Raw genomic sequence first — 16,143 nt, 5'->3', positions numbered from 1 at the left:
GCATCATCAGAAAATGTACAAACAACAAATGCTCTAGAGGGTGTGGAGAAAAGGGAACCCTCTTGCACTGTTGGTGGGAATGTAAACTGATACAGCCACTATGGAGAACAGTATGGAGGTTCCTTAAAAAACTAAAAATAGAATTACCATATGACTCAGCAATCCTACTACTGGGCATATAACCAGAGAAAACCATAATTCAAAAAGGCACATGCACCCCAATGTTCATTGCAGCAACATTTGCAATAGCCAGGTCATGGAAGCAACCTAAATGTCCACTGACAGACAAATGGATAAAGAAGACGTGGTACATATAGACAGTGGAATATTAACCAAAGAAAGGAACAAAATTGGGTCATTTGTAGAGATGTGGATGGACCTATAGACCATCATATAAAGTGAAGTAAGTCAGAAAAAGAAAAACAAATATCATATATTAAGGCATATATGTGGAATCTAGAAAAATGTTACAGATGTACCAGTTGGCAAGGCAGAAATAGAGACACAGATGTAGAGAACAAATGTATGGACACCAAGGGGGGAAAGCGGGGGGCAGTGGTGGTGGTGGGATGAGTTGGGAGTTTGGGATTGGCATATATACACTAATATGTTTAAAATAGATAACTAATAAGAATCTGCTGTATAAAAAGAATAAAAAAAAAAAGTGTGAGTCATGCCTACCCTCAGCTGGTGAAGACTATAGCAGGGCTACAAGAACATGACTTTTAGGGTGAATTTTAGGGTTCTTGGCCACAACCTCCCAGATGCTGATCAAGTAACAAAAAAAGGGCAAATGTGTACTATATAGCAGAATAACTTCACCACAATATCAAGTGCCAAGAATATTTTATTCTTCAAAGCCATCAATCTACTTTTCTGATGACTAATTTGGCTTGTCATTTCCCCTTGATGGGGGAATAGTATTAGGGAATAATATGTCTCATTTTAACCTATAAATGAACATTCTTTGTAACCTAAGTTAAAATAAATCCATTACCATGTGTATTACTCAGGGTTCCCCAGAGAAACAGAGCCATTAGGAGACCTCCCTCACTTTCTATTAAGGCCTTCAACTGATTGGATGAGGCCCACCCACATTATGGAGGGTAATGAGATTTACCCAAAATGTTTGAATGATCTAAATGTTAATATCATTTAAAAAATACCTTCACACAAATATCTAGGATAAAGTTTGACCAAATATCTGAGTACTGTGACCTAGCCAAGTTGACATATAAAATTAACCATCACACCATGAAACCTAGTTGCCTTTCTTAGTCTGGTCAACTCCTTAATTTCATAGAGAGAAAACAGAGATGAAGTGACTTGCATCAGACTATACTGCATACTATTGGTATAAAAACTGGTCATAAACACTAACAGCTGCCCATGCTTTGTTTCTAAAGATAATTCATTATTCATAATGTTACACTGGTGCCATTTGGTATGCAATATAGTCTGTGCAGGTGTCTCTGTACCACTAGCAATGCTGGAAGTGCCTTGTCTAAGAGATAAGTGGAAGTCTAAAAGAGTGGTCCTATTTTTAGGAAGCTGAAACACATGTTGGCCCCTTCTTTGGGTTCCGCATACAGTTTTTTTTTGGTCAGGAAGGAAGAGGCAGGTAAAGGAGAAGGCGTACAGTGTACAGCGCTTTCTTGATGCAGTATGGAGAGGGAGAGAGAGGCAGCAGTGTCCCCTCTGCAGGCAACCATCTTCTGGTACAGAAGGGCCATCACCCAGCTGGAGCCCAGCACCCCTGCCCCAAGCCTAAAGCCTTGGCTAAGGTTCTCTCTTCTCTGTGGGTTAGGGCAGAAACTGGAGAAATACCCAAGGCCTCTGCAGGGAGAAAAGTCAAGGCACACTCCCAAAGCTGTTCCCATTTCAAGCATTAGGTTGCTCTTCACCAGAGCCACAATGGACTGGAAGGGATTCCATATACTTATTTCTTTAGGAGCAGAAGTCCAACCACATCCAGAGGGGTAGAATGACCTATATTTTTCTCTACATGTCTTAACATTCCTCTTAATATAGGTGTATCATATGTGTAATCACATGCCTTTTCTCTCTGCCTTCTTTCTGTTTTGCCACTGGTTGTAATTATGTGCGCATTGCACTTTCAAGATTCCCAAGAATTCTGGACATGTCTGCTTTCTCTGATTTTAATACCTTTGCCAAATAACACATCTCTATTCCTGGTTGTTGATAACCTAACCTTGGCTTTAGTGACATGCTTAAGTATCCTGAAGTCTTTTCTTTTTTTTCTTTTCTTTTCTGTTTTTTTCAAGTTTCAGAGCGAAGTTTAATGCTGTGTGCATTCACAAACCAAAACTATTGTCAAAATCCTCGAAAGTCTAAGTCGCGCTGTGGGTTTCATCAAGGTCCATCCTGAGAGGTTGGGCTGTTCCACAGGCAGATGGAAGGAGGCAGCACCACCAGATACCAGAAGGGCTTCAGGGGGATTGATTTAATTAATCATCCTTAAACTTGCCGTTGATGTAGAACACCCAGTCCAGGATCAGCTGCCAGGCGGTGGCCCACACCACCCCATGGTGCCCAGGGGCACCATGTGCCCGACATGGGAATGCAGTTTCTGACCAGCTCGCGGTAGAATGGGCCCAGGAACCGGCTCAGGGCGACCCTGGCCCCACGGCCCAGGCTCACTCTATCCTGCAGTCTTAGAACCGAGGATGACAATGGACCAAAACCTGCATGTAAATCAATATTCCTCACAAATCCTCAGTTTGTGAATTTTCCCAAAACGTATTTTGTAATATGCCTTAATTATGTTGCGGTTTATATGATGGTTCAAAGATTTTCTTTTATGAAGTTTTAAATTTTAATGTGAAACATACATTCACTGAAAGCAGTAGCAAAAAGTCAAGTTTACTTTAAAACATCATTATAGGATAAGCTTAAATTATTCACCAGCAGATGGCAATATAATCATAAATATTACTGGTCACAGGTGATTAAATAATTTATAAAAGATGGAATAGCATATTAAACCCATAGATTAAATTCAATTTCACCCATATAATTTTCTTGTACCAAGACTTTTTTTGGGTCTTTTTATGTCTATTTCAGAGCTATAAAAAGTCATTAATTTTATGACTTTTATTTCATTTTTTAAATAAATTTTAAAATAAAAAAAATACATTAAAAAACCCTAAACTGTTAGAAACCATGTTAATCAATGATACACTCAATATTGTAATGATGTTTTATGACTTTTAAAGTATATGGTATCATTAGAATGAGTCTTTAATTGTAAAATCAAACTAAATTATATGTGCTAGTTCTAATTTTAGGACAATTTGGACACGGTCTATACGCAAGTATTATTGACTTCTAAGGTTCAAAATACCATCTTTTAAATGTCAGAACCTTATTAGTTAGGGGAGCCCCTCTATTTTTTTTCCCCAATGTCCCCAACTAATTAAGCAACAGAAACTTTTGCAATGAGCTGCTGAATTTTGGACCTGAACACTTCTATAACTTGAAGAGCTTCCATTTATGATACATGGTTTTATTCTATTGCTTCCTTCTATAACATATAAACTAAGCATGTGTGTGTATTCGTAAAATGACGTTAGTGAAAAGATTAATTTATTCTAATATTTTATAATTTAACTAAAATTTCTTAAGTTAGATTTCCTTTGGTTTTATGGGGCTAATTATAAAAATTATCAAGGAGCCCATGTTAGTTTAGTATACTTACAAAGAATCAGGAGCACCTGGAAATTGCTTAGATCAGTGATTTGCAAATTTTACTGCCTATTAAGATCACCTAGGAAGCACCTAAAACTCACATCCAGGTCACATCCATACAAATTAAATAAAAACCTGAGGGTGAGATCCAGGTATCAGTAATTTTTAAAGTTCCTAGTGCCAACTTCTGATGTGAAGCTAGGGTTAAGAGTCACTGGTTTAGACCGGTTTTTCTTAAAGTTAAATGTTCATATGAATCACATGAAGATCTTAATACACAAATTTTCATTCAGTAGGTCTGAAGTGGGTTCTTATTTCCTGCATTTATAACTAGCCTCCAGGTGATGCTGCTGCTGATCATAGATCACACTTTGAAAAGAATTGGCTTAGCTCTTTAAAGACAGTAGTTCTCAATATTTTGTGTGTATCAGAATCACCTGGGAAAATTTGCAAAAACAGGTTCAGACCTTAGTATACTTCAATGAACCCAGGTGATGCTGACTCACACCAAAGTTTGAGGATGGCTGTTTTAAGACAATCAGAATTCTTGTAGCTGAGTAATCCTAAAGATTATCACTTGAACAATGTTTCTCTGATAGTAATTTAAAACTTGGCTGGCAAGGTGATTGGCCTGGCTTGATGCTCTTCCCACTGGTTGAAAAGTCCTTCCACCTCCTCTAGTTGTAGAAATTCTACCCACATTTAAGACCCTGCCCTAATGACAGTTTGTCTAGAAGGTCTGTCTGATAATCACCTCTAATGGACTTGAACTCTCCTCCAGCTGTGCATAGCTCTATTGGCTCCTGTATCACCTTTTCTCTCTTGCTAGTATTAAAACTTAAACCAGAGGCTAAATTTAACATTTTAATTTTTGTCTTCCTTTCCTCTGAGTTCTCCTTCAATCAGATTTGATCCCTTTCCTCATCTTTGACTGTATGGGGGTATCTCCTATTTGATATTTGAAGGCATGAATATTTATACCTCCTTGAATGGGGTAAAAAATGTTGTGGATAAATATTCTGTTCAGGAAAGACTTAATACTTGATAGTGACTATTAAATATGCTCTGTAAATATGGGTGAATGTGGGTCTTGCTTCCCACCATATCCACTATACCTAGCATATAGTGAATGTTCAAATGTTGCCTTTGGCTCAAAGAATGACAGGAGTGGAAAAAATGAGAGTCAAACCATAAAGACATTTTATGGTAACCTAAGGATTTGAGAGTAGATCTTACAAACAATGTGACATAAATTTTCAATAGGGATATGTTGTGATTGGTTTTTTTAAATATAGAAGTTTTGGCAAAAACAGAGAGGACGAGGATGAAGAGGAAAAAGACTGAAGACACAGGGTCCCGTTAGGAGGATATCATATAATAAAGGCTGGATTAGACATTAAGGTAGGAAACAAAGTTAACCACCATTTTATTGAGCAGCTACTTTGTACTACTTATAATGCTAAGTACTTACTATACATAATCTTTTATCTTTATAAATATGCCATATAGGAGATATTCTCATTTTATAGATGATGAAATCCAGGCTAAGTACCTTCTCAAAGAGGTTAGGTAACTTGTCAAAAGTCAGACATGAGAACTAGAACTTGAACCCCAAACTGTCCAACTCTAAAGTCTTACACTGCAGTAATAGTAATGATGGGGATGGAGCAAAGAGGGCAAGTTCTGGAGACATTTTTATTTTGAGGAGAACTAACTCATTGCGGTGACTGATTCAGGTTTCTGAAAACCAGGTGAGGCAGGAAGAAATAATATTGTGTAGCATTACCATGATTATATGCATTTTGGTGTCCGCTGTGATAATGAATTCCGTTATGTGGTGAAGGCTGATGTGATCGGGTCTGGCTATGTGAGATCTTGGTTACAAACTCCCAGGAAGAATGACCCAGGAGAAATATAGAGAATCCAGTGGCTATATATGATTCTGGTGCAGGTCCCCTCATTGTTTTTCTGGTTCTCTTAGAGTAATTTTCTGGTATCTTGGACACATTATAAAATAAAGATGAGTGGCTGGAAAAAAAGAGTTTCTGCTGGTATTTGGTATATGAGTCTTGTGACTCCTCCATTTTTCTGAAACAGTTAAATACAGTGTATTAAGAAGAATGCAGTCAATACTTGTGCCTGCCAGTACGTTTTCAAATCATGAATTTAGATCTGCAATTTGAAAAAAAATCAATAATAGGGAATCTGTTCATATTGCATAAAATTGAAAAAGCTCTACCTACTTTTTACTTGAATAGTCCAATTTAGTCCTGTTAAAGTGGGAGAAGCCATGATGTAATTCCAGATAAGAATGAAAACTGATTGAATTTTCTGAGAATTATAGCCTGGCTTCAATTTTAAAAATACTACTTTAGTTTGGTGGGCTTTTAATTTTTTAGCTCCTATACAACAGTGCCACAAATGGTCTCCTAGGTTTTTTTTATTTTTTTGGACATCTATTGTATTTATGCCCATCAAACTGCTTCAGTCTATATAGTACCTGAAACTCAGCATAGTCATGGAAACTATGGACAATGGAAAGAAATGCTTCATCCTGCTCAAGGGTATCTGTATCCTTTCCGATGCTCTTAATTTTGTCATCACCTTTATTGTTTAAAAGTTATTTTTCTTATCACCGTAGTGATAAGAATGTCTTTTTGTAAGCTAATGAAATGACTGGTGACTGGGGGCCCCTAGTTAGTGTCAGCAAAAGGGCTGGTCGCTGGCAAGACCAAGGTGTGAACTTTCAGCCTTACCCCTACCCTCAGGGGAGGGGAGAGGGGCTGGAGAGTGAGTTAGTAAACTATCATGCCTACATGTGACAAAGCCTCTGTAAAAATTTCTAAACTATAGAGCTTCTGGGTTGGTGAATACACCCATATGCTGTGAGGTTGGTGCACCCTAACTCCATAGGGACAGAAGTTTCTGTGCTCAGGACCCTTTTAGACCTCACCCTATGTGCCTTTTCATCTAGCTGATCATTTGTATCTTTTGTAATATCCTTTATAATAAACTGGTAAACTTAAGTGTTAAAAAAATTATTTTTCTTATTCTGAAAAAAGATCTTATAAAATATGTAAAAACATAAAGGAAAAAAAGTCTCCCATAATCTCATCGCTCAGTGCCAACATTTGGTAACATACTCTAAGTAACTTTGAAGTGCAAATATATGTACCTGTTTACCCAGTTTTATAATAGAATACATAAATCCAATTTTGTAATTGACTATCTGTACGAAAGCATTAAAAGATGCAGGAAAAGAGACATGTGCAAATGGATATGTCATGTGAGGCCAGAAGATCTGACAGAGAATTATTTTATTTCACTGAAGGGCCCAAGGGATGCATTCACAATCAGGAAGCTACTGATGAGAGGAAATCAGCATCACGTAAAACTGTTGCAGTGACTTCTCTGCAGGCCAGGGTTGACAGTAGGAAAAGTGGTCATAGAGCTGGACTTATTAATTGCAGTGGAAATAACGGGGCCACAAAGCAATAGAGGTTGGTAGTGTTTAGCTTCCAGAAGCTGAGTGATCACAATTACCATAAGGGTCAGTAAGGTTGAAGAGCAGTCATCAAAATGGCTTGACCTTGAGGGAATTGTGGAGAGGATTAAAGAACATCGTGTCACCAAGGGCAAAACAGGTTTTGCCCTACACGCTAAAAGCAGAAGCAGGCAAGAATACATGAGCAGGAGACTGAAGTCAGTCACCCCCTGCTCCAACATAATATCTTGTCCAAGACCTGGACCTAATCCATTTCTCAGACCTGGAATCTGTTGACTGAAGAGGTGGTCAGGACAGAGTTGCTAGCTAAAATAGTGGATGCCCAGTTAAATTTGAATTTCAGAGAAACAATGAATAGTATGTTAGTATAAGTATGTCCCATATGATATTTGGGAAATACTTAGGCTAAATGTTATTCATTGTTTATCTGAAATTCAAATTTAATTGAGTATCCTGTATTTTATTTGCTAAATCTGGCCACCCTACCCCCAGAAAAGGATCCTGCAATACTACAATAAAATATACACTATGTTGATCCTTCATTTGATTGATCTTTTCCTGAAAGAACCTATGGCTATTTACTTGGATGACAGTGCACTAGATGTTCTGAGGAATCTTGGACACAGAATTTGAGTTGACATTGATACCTGGAGATCAGAAGCACCACTGTGGTTCCCTATTGGGTAATAAATGGAGTTGTGGCCAAGTTTCAGCTTGCAGTAGGTCTACTGAGTCCAAGACTGAGGAATCTCATGACCATTTCCTTAGTTCAGGAGTGTATTAATGGCATTGATATACATAGCAGCTGGTGTAACTACCAGACTAGACCTTGGCCTGTAGTGGGGAAGACCAAGTGAGAGCCTCTAAAACTGAATACATTCCTCTCTGACCTCTACTTTCTGCCAAGATAGTAAATAAAAACAATATTACATCTCACATGTCAGGAAATATAACAGAGGTTATTCCCACCACTAAGGATCATAAGGATGCAGGGGTGGTGGTTCCCATCATCTATGTCTTTAATTCACCTGTTTTTTTCCTGAAGCAGCTGGATGGATCCTCAAAAGAGATTATAGGTTGCTACAAGCTCAACTAAGTATTAGTCCCTACTATGGCTGCTGTGCTGGGTGTGGAATCATTGCTAGAGTATGTTAATAAGGCCTCCGCATATGGTATGTAGACACTGATTTGGCAAATGTGTTCTTTTCTATCCCAGTCAGGAAAAAGTATCAGAAACTATTTGCATTCACATGGAATGGGCAAAAATTTACATGAGTGTTGCCATAGGGCTCTCTGTCATAATATAGTCAAAAGAGATCTGTACCATCTGAACATCCTACAGAATATCTTGCATCCTCTACCACAAATAAAGAAGTATAGTATCTGTTGAGTCTCTTCAGTTTTGAGGGCAGCACATTCCATACTTAGTAGTTGTATTCTAGACCATGCACTGAGTGACTCAGAAGGCTGCCAGATTTGAGTAGGGTCTGGGCAGGAATTGTTTCTGCATTAGGACCAGGCTCTGGTGTAATTAGCTCTGCTGCCTAGGCCATATGATTTGGCTGACACTATGATACTGGATATGTCAGTTGTGGGAAAAGATGCAGTATGGAGTTTATGGCAAACCCAGTAGGATAATTAAAATGCAAGCCCCTGGGTTTCTGGAGGAGGACCATGTCTTCTGCAGCACACAGTTTTACGCCTTTCAAGAAACATCTCCTGGTGTATTACTAGACCCTGGTAAAGTACAAACACTTTATTGTTTTCATCAAATGACCATACTTCCACAACTGGCCATTGTAAGATTGTAATGGATCTACCATTATAATGGATCCTCTTGGATCTACCAGTCTTAATATTGAGTGGGCCCAGCAGCAGTTTATCTTAAAATGGAAATGGCACATCCAGAATTGATCCTAAGCTGGAGAGCACATGAGTCAGTTGCAGGTAGCATTTGGAGGAGGTTATCAAAAGGACGTGACCACTGTTTGACCTGTGAGCTGGATCTGGGAAATCAGAGGTTCCTTACCCTTTCCCTGTCCTTAGAGTGTATGTTCCTCCTACTATTCCTATGGTAGCAGCTCTTTCAAGGACATAGTCCTGAAAGAGTTAGGTGTTGTTGAGATTATCTGGACAGAATACATGACTGAATCCAGTTAAGGCCTCTATATAAACTTTTAAGATTCTGGCAGGCAGGTGTGGAGATATATTCATCTTGAGACTGCCCAAGACAAGCCTCATATGTTAGTTCTTTTGCTGATTAAAACTACCACCTATCAGAACTTCCCTGGTGGTCTAGTAGTTAAGACTCTCTGCTTCCAATGCAGGGGACATGGGTTTGATCCCTGGTTGGGGAACTAATATCCCACATTCCTCGAGGCACAGCCAAAAATTAAAAAAAAAACTGAGCTCGCGCGCCTCAACTAGAAAGCCTGCATGCCACAAACTACAGAGCCCACACGCTCTGGAACACGCGCACCACAACTAGAGAAGAGAAAACCCGCATACCACAACTAGAGAGAAGCCTGTGCACAACAATGAAAGATCCTGCATGCCTCGACGAAGATACTGTGCACCACAACTAAGACCCGATGCAGCCAAAAATAAATAAAATAAATAAGAAATAAATCTTAAAAAAAAACACCCCAGCCCTGCCACCTGTCAATCTGGAGTTGCTCGCTCTTACTTTGGTCTCTCTTTGCCCTTCATGTATGGGGGTCAGTTTGTGAATCAACAGTATCCCAGACCCCATGTCACTTTCAAGGTTGGTGTTAACATCATTTGTTAGCTTGCACTTGTGGCCATGTTGGGAGTCATGTACAACTAGTTAAAGGAGCCCAAGCTTGGTTTATGGATTGGTTGGTGTGGTATGTGGATACAATACAAAAATGGATGCCTGGTACACTATAGCCACATTGAAGGGTGGACTTGAAAGACAGTGGCTGGGAAAATCTGGACAGTGGTGAATGATCTGGCTGGTTGGTCAAAAGCCCAAAGGGAAAAGAACTGAAAGATTGTATACAAGGAAGTTTGAGATAGAATTGTGAATGGATATATGGGATTGGGTATAAAGTATGAAGATTTTATATCATAGATAATGCCCACCAGGAAGCAAGTACCCATCATGGGTGAGGCAATGAATAATAGAGTAGATAAAATGTTTTGATGTTAGCCAGCCTTGCCACTGGTCACCCTGACCTGAAATAGAATGGTCGTGGGGCAGGGATGTGGCTGCAGATGGGATCAATAGCATGAAACCCATTTACCAATTGCTCCATGAGTGGAATAGAGAGTGGTGGCCATGGAGTTCCACTGCTTAGATATTCCTTTAAGAAAAAAATGTGCTGATCAGTTGTGAAGAGTGCAATTAGCTGACAGTTTCCAACTGTAGCACCTTCTGAATCTATCACAGCATTTGAACTGCAGCCACTCCGTCTTCCCAGGCAGCCCCAGGTGATGGCTGAACCCAGTGGGGGTAACATGGCTTGACCCTTTCTGCCCAACACTGGACTCTTCTACCAGCAATCTCTGCTCTAGAGCTCTTAGTGGGCAAAATGAGATTTTTGCAGAGCCACACCTGTCTGAGGCTTTTCCTACTCACTGCTCAGTCCTTCTCCATCTCTTCACAAGTTTCAGAACTGCATCACAGTCTGAAGACTTTTCTTGTCTACTTCTGCTTCCTTTTGCTTGTCTACCTTCTCCTGGTCATCTGCTTCCTAGAGGACCCAATAGATGGCAGAGGTTTTCAGTTTTTCATTATTGTAATAATGACTTTGATTTTCAAAGTACGTGTTTGAATAGTTCTGTTCCTTGTTGTTTGCCTCTTTGCATTGAGTATTTTATTACATAGTACTTTTTCTCACCTTATATCTGAAATGTACTTGAGTACTCACACAAATCATTCACAAAAATATATTTGAGTGTGTCAAGAATAATGACTTAGTATAACAATTCCACAAGTAATTAATTATGATATAAATTCTTACTAGGTAAATGTGCCTTCATTCTATGATGTATATAGGTGGTATGGATGTGTCAAGTGGTAAAAATATCCAGTAATTACAGAATACCTTATGGAAACTTTAAATGAAGCCTCAATGTAGTTTGAATATAAATATAAAATTTTGGCTATATGTATGCCTGGCACAGTAGGTATTCAATAAATATTTGTTGAATGAATGAATAAAATAATTGGCATAAAACTGCTGGCCAAGTAATTATTTAGGAGTGTTAATGTAAAATTAGATTTAGAAATTATTTTTATTATTTTACTGAAATTATGTAATAATTATAAATTGTTATGAACAAATTGTGGTAATTCCCAGCAAAATTATCTCAGCAGCCCTTCTCACACAAATCTATTTGTCTCTGGTTCCAATTACCATGCCTCTTTTCCACAATTTCAGGCCCAGTGGGTTTTTTTTTTATGACATCCTGTTAGTGTTAGGCTCAAGGTACTGAATTATCCCACTGATTTCCAAATTGTGGTAATTCCCAGCAAAATTATCTCAGCAGCCCTTCTCACACAAATCTATTTGTCTCTGGTTCCAATTACCATGCCTCTTTTCCACAATTTCAGGCCCAGTGGGTTTTTTTTTTATGACATCCTGTTAGTGTTAGGCTCAAGGTACTGAATTATCCCTCACTGATTTCCCTACAGCCTGCCCAACCTTTATAAATTAACTTTTTTTCCTTCTTTTTCCCAATTACCCAGTTTGAGTGTGGCATGTATTTCCTGCTACATTGACTTGACTGAATAGAAGTAGAGCAGCCAGAAAAGATTCAAATGTGCCATCAGAAAAGATAAATTGTTATGCATCAGTTTTTAGGAAGTCCCTCTTGAAGGACTGCTCACATTCTGCTAAGGGAAGCTAGGTAGAACGTACCCAAAGTAAGGATTTTGAGGCATGTGGCCAAGAAACTTCCTGGAGAAATGCCACAGGAATGCAATGCCAAGGTGTCATGAGTTGTCACAAGTTGGGTTCTCTGGAAGTAGATAAGGAGATGGAGTTTAGGGTGTAAGATAGGTATCAGAGATCAACACCTGCAAAAGGAAGGGTGAAGAAGCAGGATTGGGTGGAGGGAGAAGTAAAGCCTGCATCGCAGTTAGCAAAGCAGTGGCCAACACAGTCAGGGGAGGGAGTCCATGGGTGGGGGGGGGTATGAGGGAGTGGGATGAGGCTCAGGTCAGGCCAAAATGATTGGGCCTTTATATTTTGGCCTCTGTCAGGGGATGCAGGCTGCCTCAGAAAGGACAGTACTTTGGGCAAGTTAGATCCTTCAGGCATTTGCTTGTTGCTGAGGGCTGGGAGACTATCTGAAGGTGTACTCTCCACAGCAAGGTAGCACTTTCTTTTTCCAAGGGGAATCTGGGTGGCTTATCTCTTTGTGTACAAAACATACATGTGAAATGATGGTAGTCTTAAAGCTGTCAGTTTTTTTTTTTTGAGTAAGAATTTTTTCACTTTATTGTATATAAATTATAAGCCTGCAGTTCAATATGTTCTGATAAATGTAAGCACCCATGCAACAAAACCACCCCAAATAATATAACAGACACTTTCATCACCTCTATAAAATTTCCTTTCCTCTTTCTATTCAATCCTTTCTCTTTTGTATATGGTTTCTTAATTTCAATATGATATTTTTGAGATTTATACACTTGTGTGTTTTGGTAGTTTGTTCATTTTTGCTGTTGAGTAGTTTTCCATTGAAAGAATGCACCAAAATCTGTCCATTCTAGAGTTGGTAGAATATGTGGGTTGTTTCTGTTTTTCTTTTTAACTCATATCAATAAAGTTGTTATGAATAGACTTGTCTAAGTGTTTTGTGCACGTGTGTTTTCATTTCTTTTGGGTAAACATCTGAGAGCAGAACTACTGTATCATGTTATAAATGCAAATTTAACCTCATAAAGAAACTGCTAAACTGTTTTCAAGTGATTGTATCAGTTTATATTTTCACCAGCAATGTATGAGAGTTCTAGTTGCTTTAAATTCTTTCCAATATTATTAGGCTTTCAATTTTACCCATGAGTTTGAAATTATATTTCATGGTGGTTTTAAACTTGTATTTCCTGATGTTGACATCTTTTCATATATTTGTTGATTATGCATACATCTTCTTTTTCAAAGATTCTGTTGTCCATATTTTCCACTAAAAAAATTTTGTTTTGTAGGATAAAAAGTTGATATAAGTACTTTGCCATATATATATACATGTATATGTATAGTTTGGCTTTTTGCTTTCTTAATGATTTCTTTAAAAAGCAGAAGTATTTTCTAAAACTTTGTTAGACCTTAATTTATCACTATTTTTTCTTTTACGGTTAGTGATTTTTGTGTCCTATAAAATATTTGCTTTTCTCAAGATTGCAAAGATATTCTCCTTTGTTTTCCTCTAGAAGGTTTATGGGTCTTTTTAATTTAGATTTATGATTTTCTCAAATTAATTTTATATGGTGTGAGATAGGGATTGAGGTTCACTTTTTTTTTTCATATAGGTAACCAATTGTTTCAGCACCATTTGTTAAAAAAAAAGTTCAAAAGACAATGAATCATATATGGATAAGTATATATTGTCCATATATACATTTGGATAATATAGGGATATATTTCTAGACTCTCTATCCTATTATATTGATTTATATGCCCGTCTTTGTGACAATACCACACTATCTTGGTTACTGTAGTTTTATAATATGTCTTGAAATCAGGTTGTGTCTTTCAGCTTTGTTCTTCTAAAAGATTATTTTGGCTATTCCAGCTTCTTTGCATTTCTCTATAATATTTTGTAATCAACCTGCTTATTTCTAGAAAAAAATGCCTCTGGGATCTTGATTTGGCTTGTGCATGTATAGATCAACTTTGGGAGAATAAATATCTTAGTTCATGAGTTTTCAATTCATGAACATGGTGTACCTCTCATTTATTAAATTTCTTTTAAACTTCTCCCTGCAATGTTTTCTAGTTTTTAGAATAGAGATTTTGTACATTTTTGGATTAAGTTTATTCCTACATATTTTATGGTTTTTGAAGTTTTGCAAGTTGCATTGTTTTACATTTATATTCCAGTTGCTTGCTGCCAGCATATAGAAATGCAATTGAGGAGAGCTTCAAGATGGCAGAGGAATAAGACATGGAGAACACCTTCCTCTGAACAAATACATCAAAAATACATCTACAGGGCTTCCCTGGTGGTGCAGTGGTTGAGAGTCTGCCTTCCGATGCAGGGGACATGGGTTCGTGCCCCGGTCCGGGAGGATCCCACATGCCATGGAGTGGCTGGGCCCATGAGCCATGGCCACTGAGCCTGTGCACCTGGATCCTGTGCTCCGCAATGGGAGAGGCCACAACAGTGAGAGACCTGCGTACCACACACACACACACACACACAAAACATCTACGTGTGGAACAACTCCTACTGAATGCTGGCAGAAGACCTCAGACTTCCAAAAAGCCAAGAAATTCTCCACATAACTCGGTAGGGCAAAAGAAAAAAGAAAAAAGAAAAATAAAAAAAGAGAAAAATGAATCAGAATGGGATCTGAGCCTCTGGGTAGGAGCTGTGAAGGAGGAAAAGTGTCCACATTCTAGGCAGTTCCCTCACTGGTGGGAACGGAGGGAGCTTTGGAGCCTCAGAGGAGAGGGCAGCAATAGCGGTGTGGAGGGCAAAGTGGAGAGAATCCCACACAGAGGATTAGGGCCAACCAGCACTCACCAGTCTGAGATGCTTGTTGGCTCACCCACCAGGGTGGGTGGGGGCTGGATACTGAGGCTTGGGTTTGGAGGTCAGACCCCAGGGAGAGGACTGGGGTTGGCTTCATTAAGACAGCCTAAGCAGGCTAGTATGTCACAGATAGCAGGGAGGGTGTCCAGGAAAAAGCCTTGGCCAGCCAGAGAGGCAAGGGACTGCTCTTTTGTTGTGTGCAAGGAGAGGGCCGGGCCCATCATAGGAGCTTCTAGCTCTGTGTGCTCACAGACAACAGAGCACCACATATGCAAGCTCCAGAGGTGGAAGCAAGCCACCACTGTTATCTCAGAACACAGAGGTGGGTGACGGTTGCCAGCACTGTAAGCAAAGTTCCTGTGTGCAAGTGCAGGTCACTGAGCACACCTTCCTGGGAGCCTGCACAGCCCACCACTGCCAAGGGTCCCACGATCTGGGGAAATTCCCCAGAAGAATGCACAGTGCGCCTCAGACTGCAGAAACATCCTGCCGGCCTCTGCTGCTACAGGCACTCCCTGCACATACAAATTGTGGCTGCTCTATCCCTCCCTCTCTCCAGCCTGAGTGAGCAAGTGAGACCTAATCAGACGCTACTTTCAACCCCTCTTGCCTGGGCTGGAAACAGATGGCTGAGGGTGGCTGACAAGGAGGAGCAGGGCCAAAACCAAAGCTGAACTTCAGGGGCAGTGCAACCAAAGAAGACGGAGGGAAGTGTCTCCATGCAGCCACAGGAGCCACAGGAGGATTAAAACCCTGTAATCGGCTTGGCAAACCCTGCACCTGTGAAATATATGAACAGACAATGAGTGTTCCCACAATCAAAGGTGTGGACTTTGGGGACAACTGTGGAATTTGGAGGCAAGTACACGTGAGAGTAAGGCCACATCACAGTCTGAGCTGACCCCACAGTGCCCACAGCAGGTCCAGAGACCTACCTAGAAGTATTGGAGGACTTCCTGGGTAGGCAGGGAATATCAGTGGCCCACTGTGGGGGCAAGGGAACAAACAGCTGAGGCCAGAGGAAAATATTACTATCATTACTATTATATATATTTTTCTTTTTTTGCCATTTTATTCTATTGTTGTTCTTTTTCAATTATTCTTTTAATTTTTATTTCTTTATTTACTTTTGATTTTCTTTTATTTTTAATATATTTTTTATCTTATTTTTTCCTATTTCTACTGTACTTTTTCATTATATT

General features: G+C 39.3%; 1 pseudogene; it reads right to left on the bottom strand.

The window, feature by feature from the left end:
- Positions 1–2,478: 2,478 nt before the first annotated feature.
- LOC103090354 (dehydrogenase/reductase SDR family member on chromosome X pseudogene) overlaps positions 2,479–16,143 on the bottom strand; it is a 31,287-nt pseudogene continuing 17,622 nt past the window's right edge.

Source organism: Lipotes vexillifer, unplaced genomic scaffold, assembly GCF_000442215.2.
Source record: "Lipotes vexillifer unplaced genomic scaffold, Lipotes_vexillifer_v1.1 scaffold593, whole genome shotgun sequence".
In the NCBI taxonomy this organism is placed as follows: domain Eukaryota; kingdom Metazoa; phylum Chordata; class Mammalia; order Artiodactyla; family Lipotidae; genus Lipotes; species Lipotes vexillifer.
The sequence above is the reverse complement of the archived record's forward strand: the minus strand, read 5'-3'. Positions and strand labels throughout refer to the sequence as shown.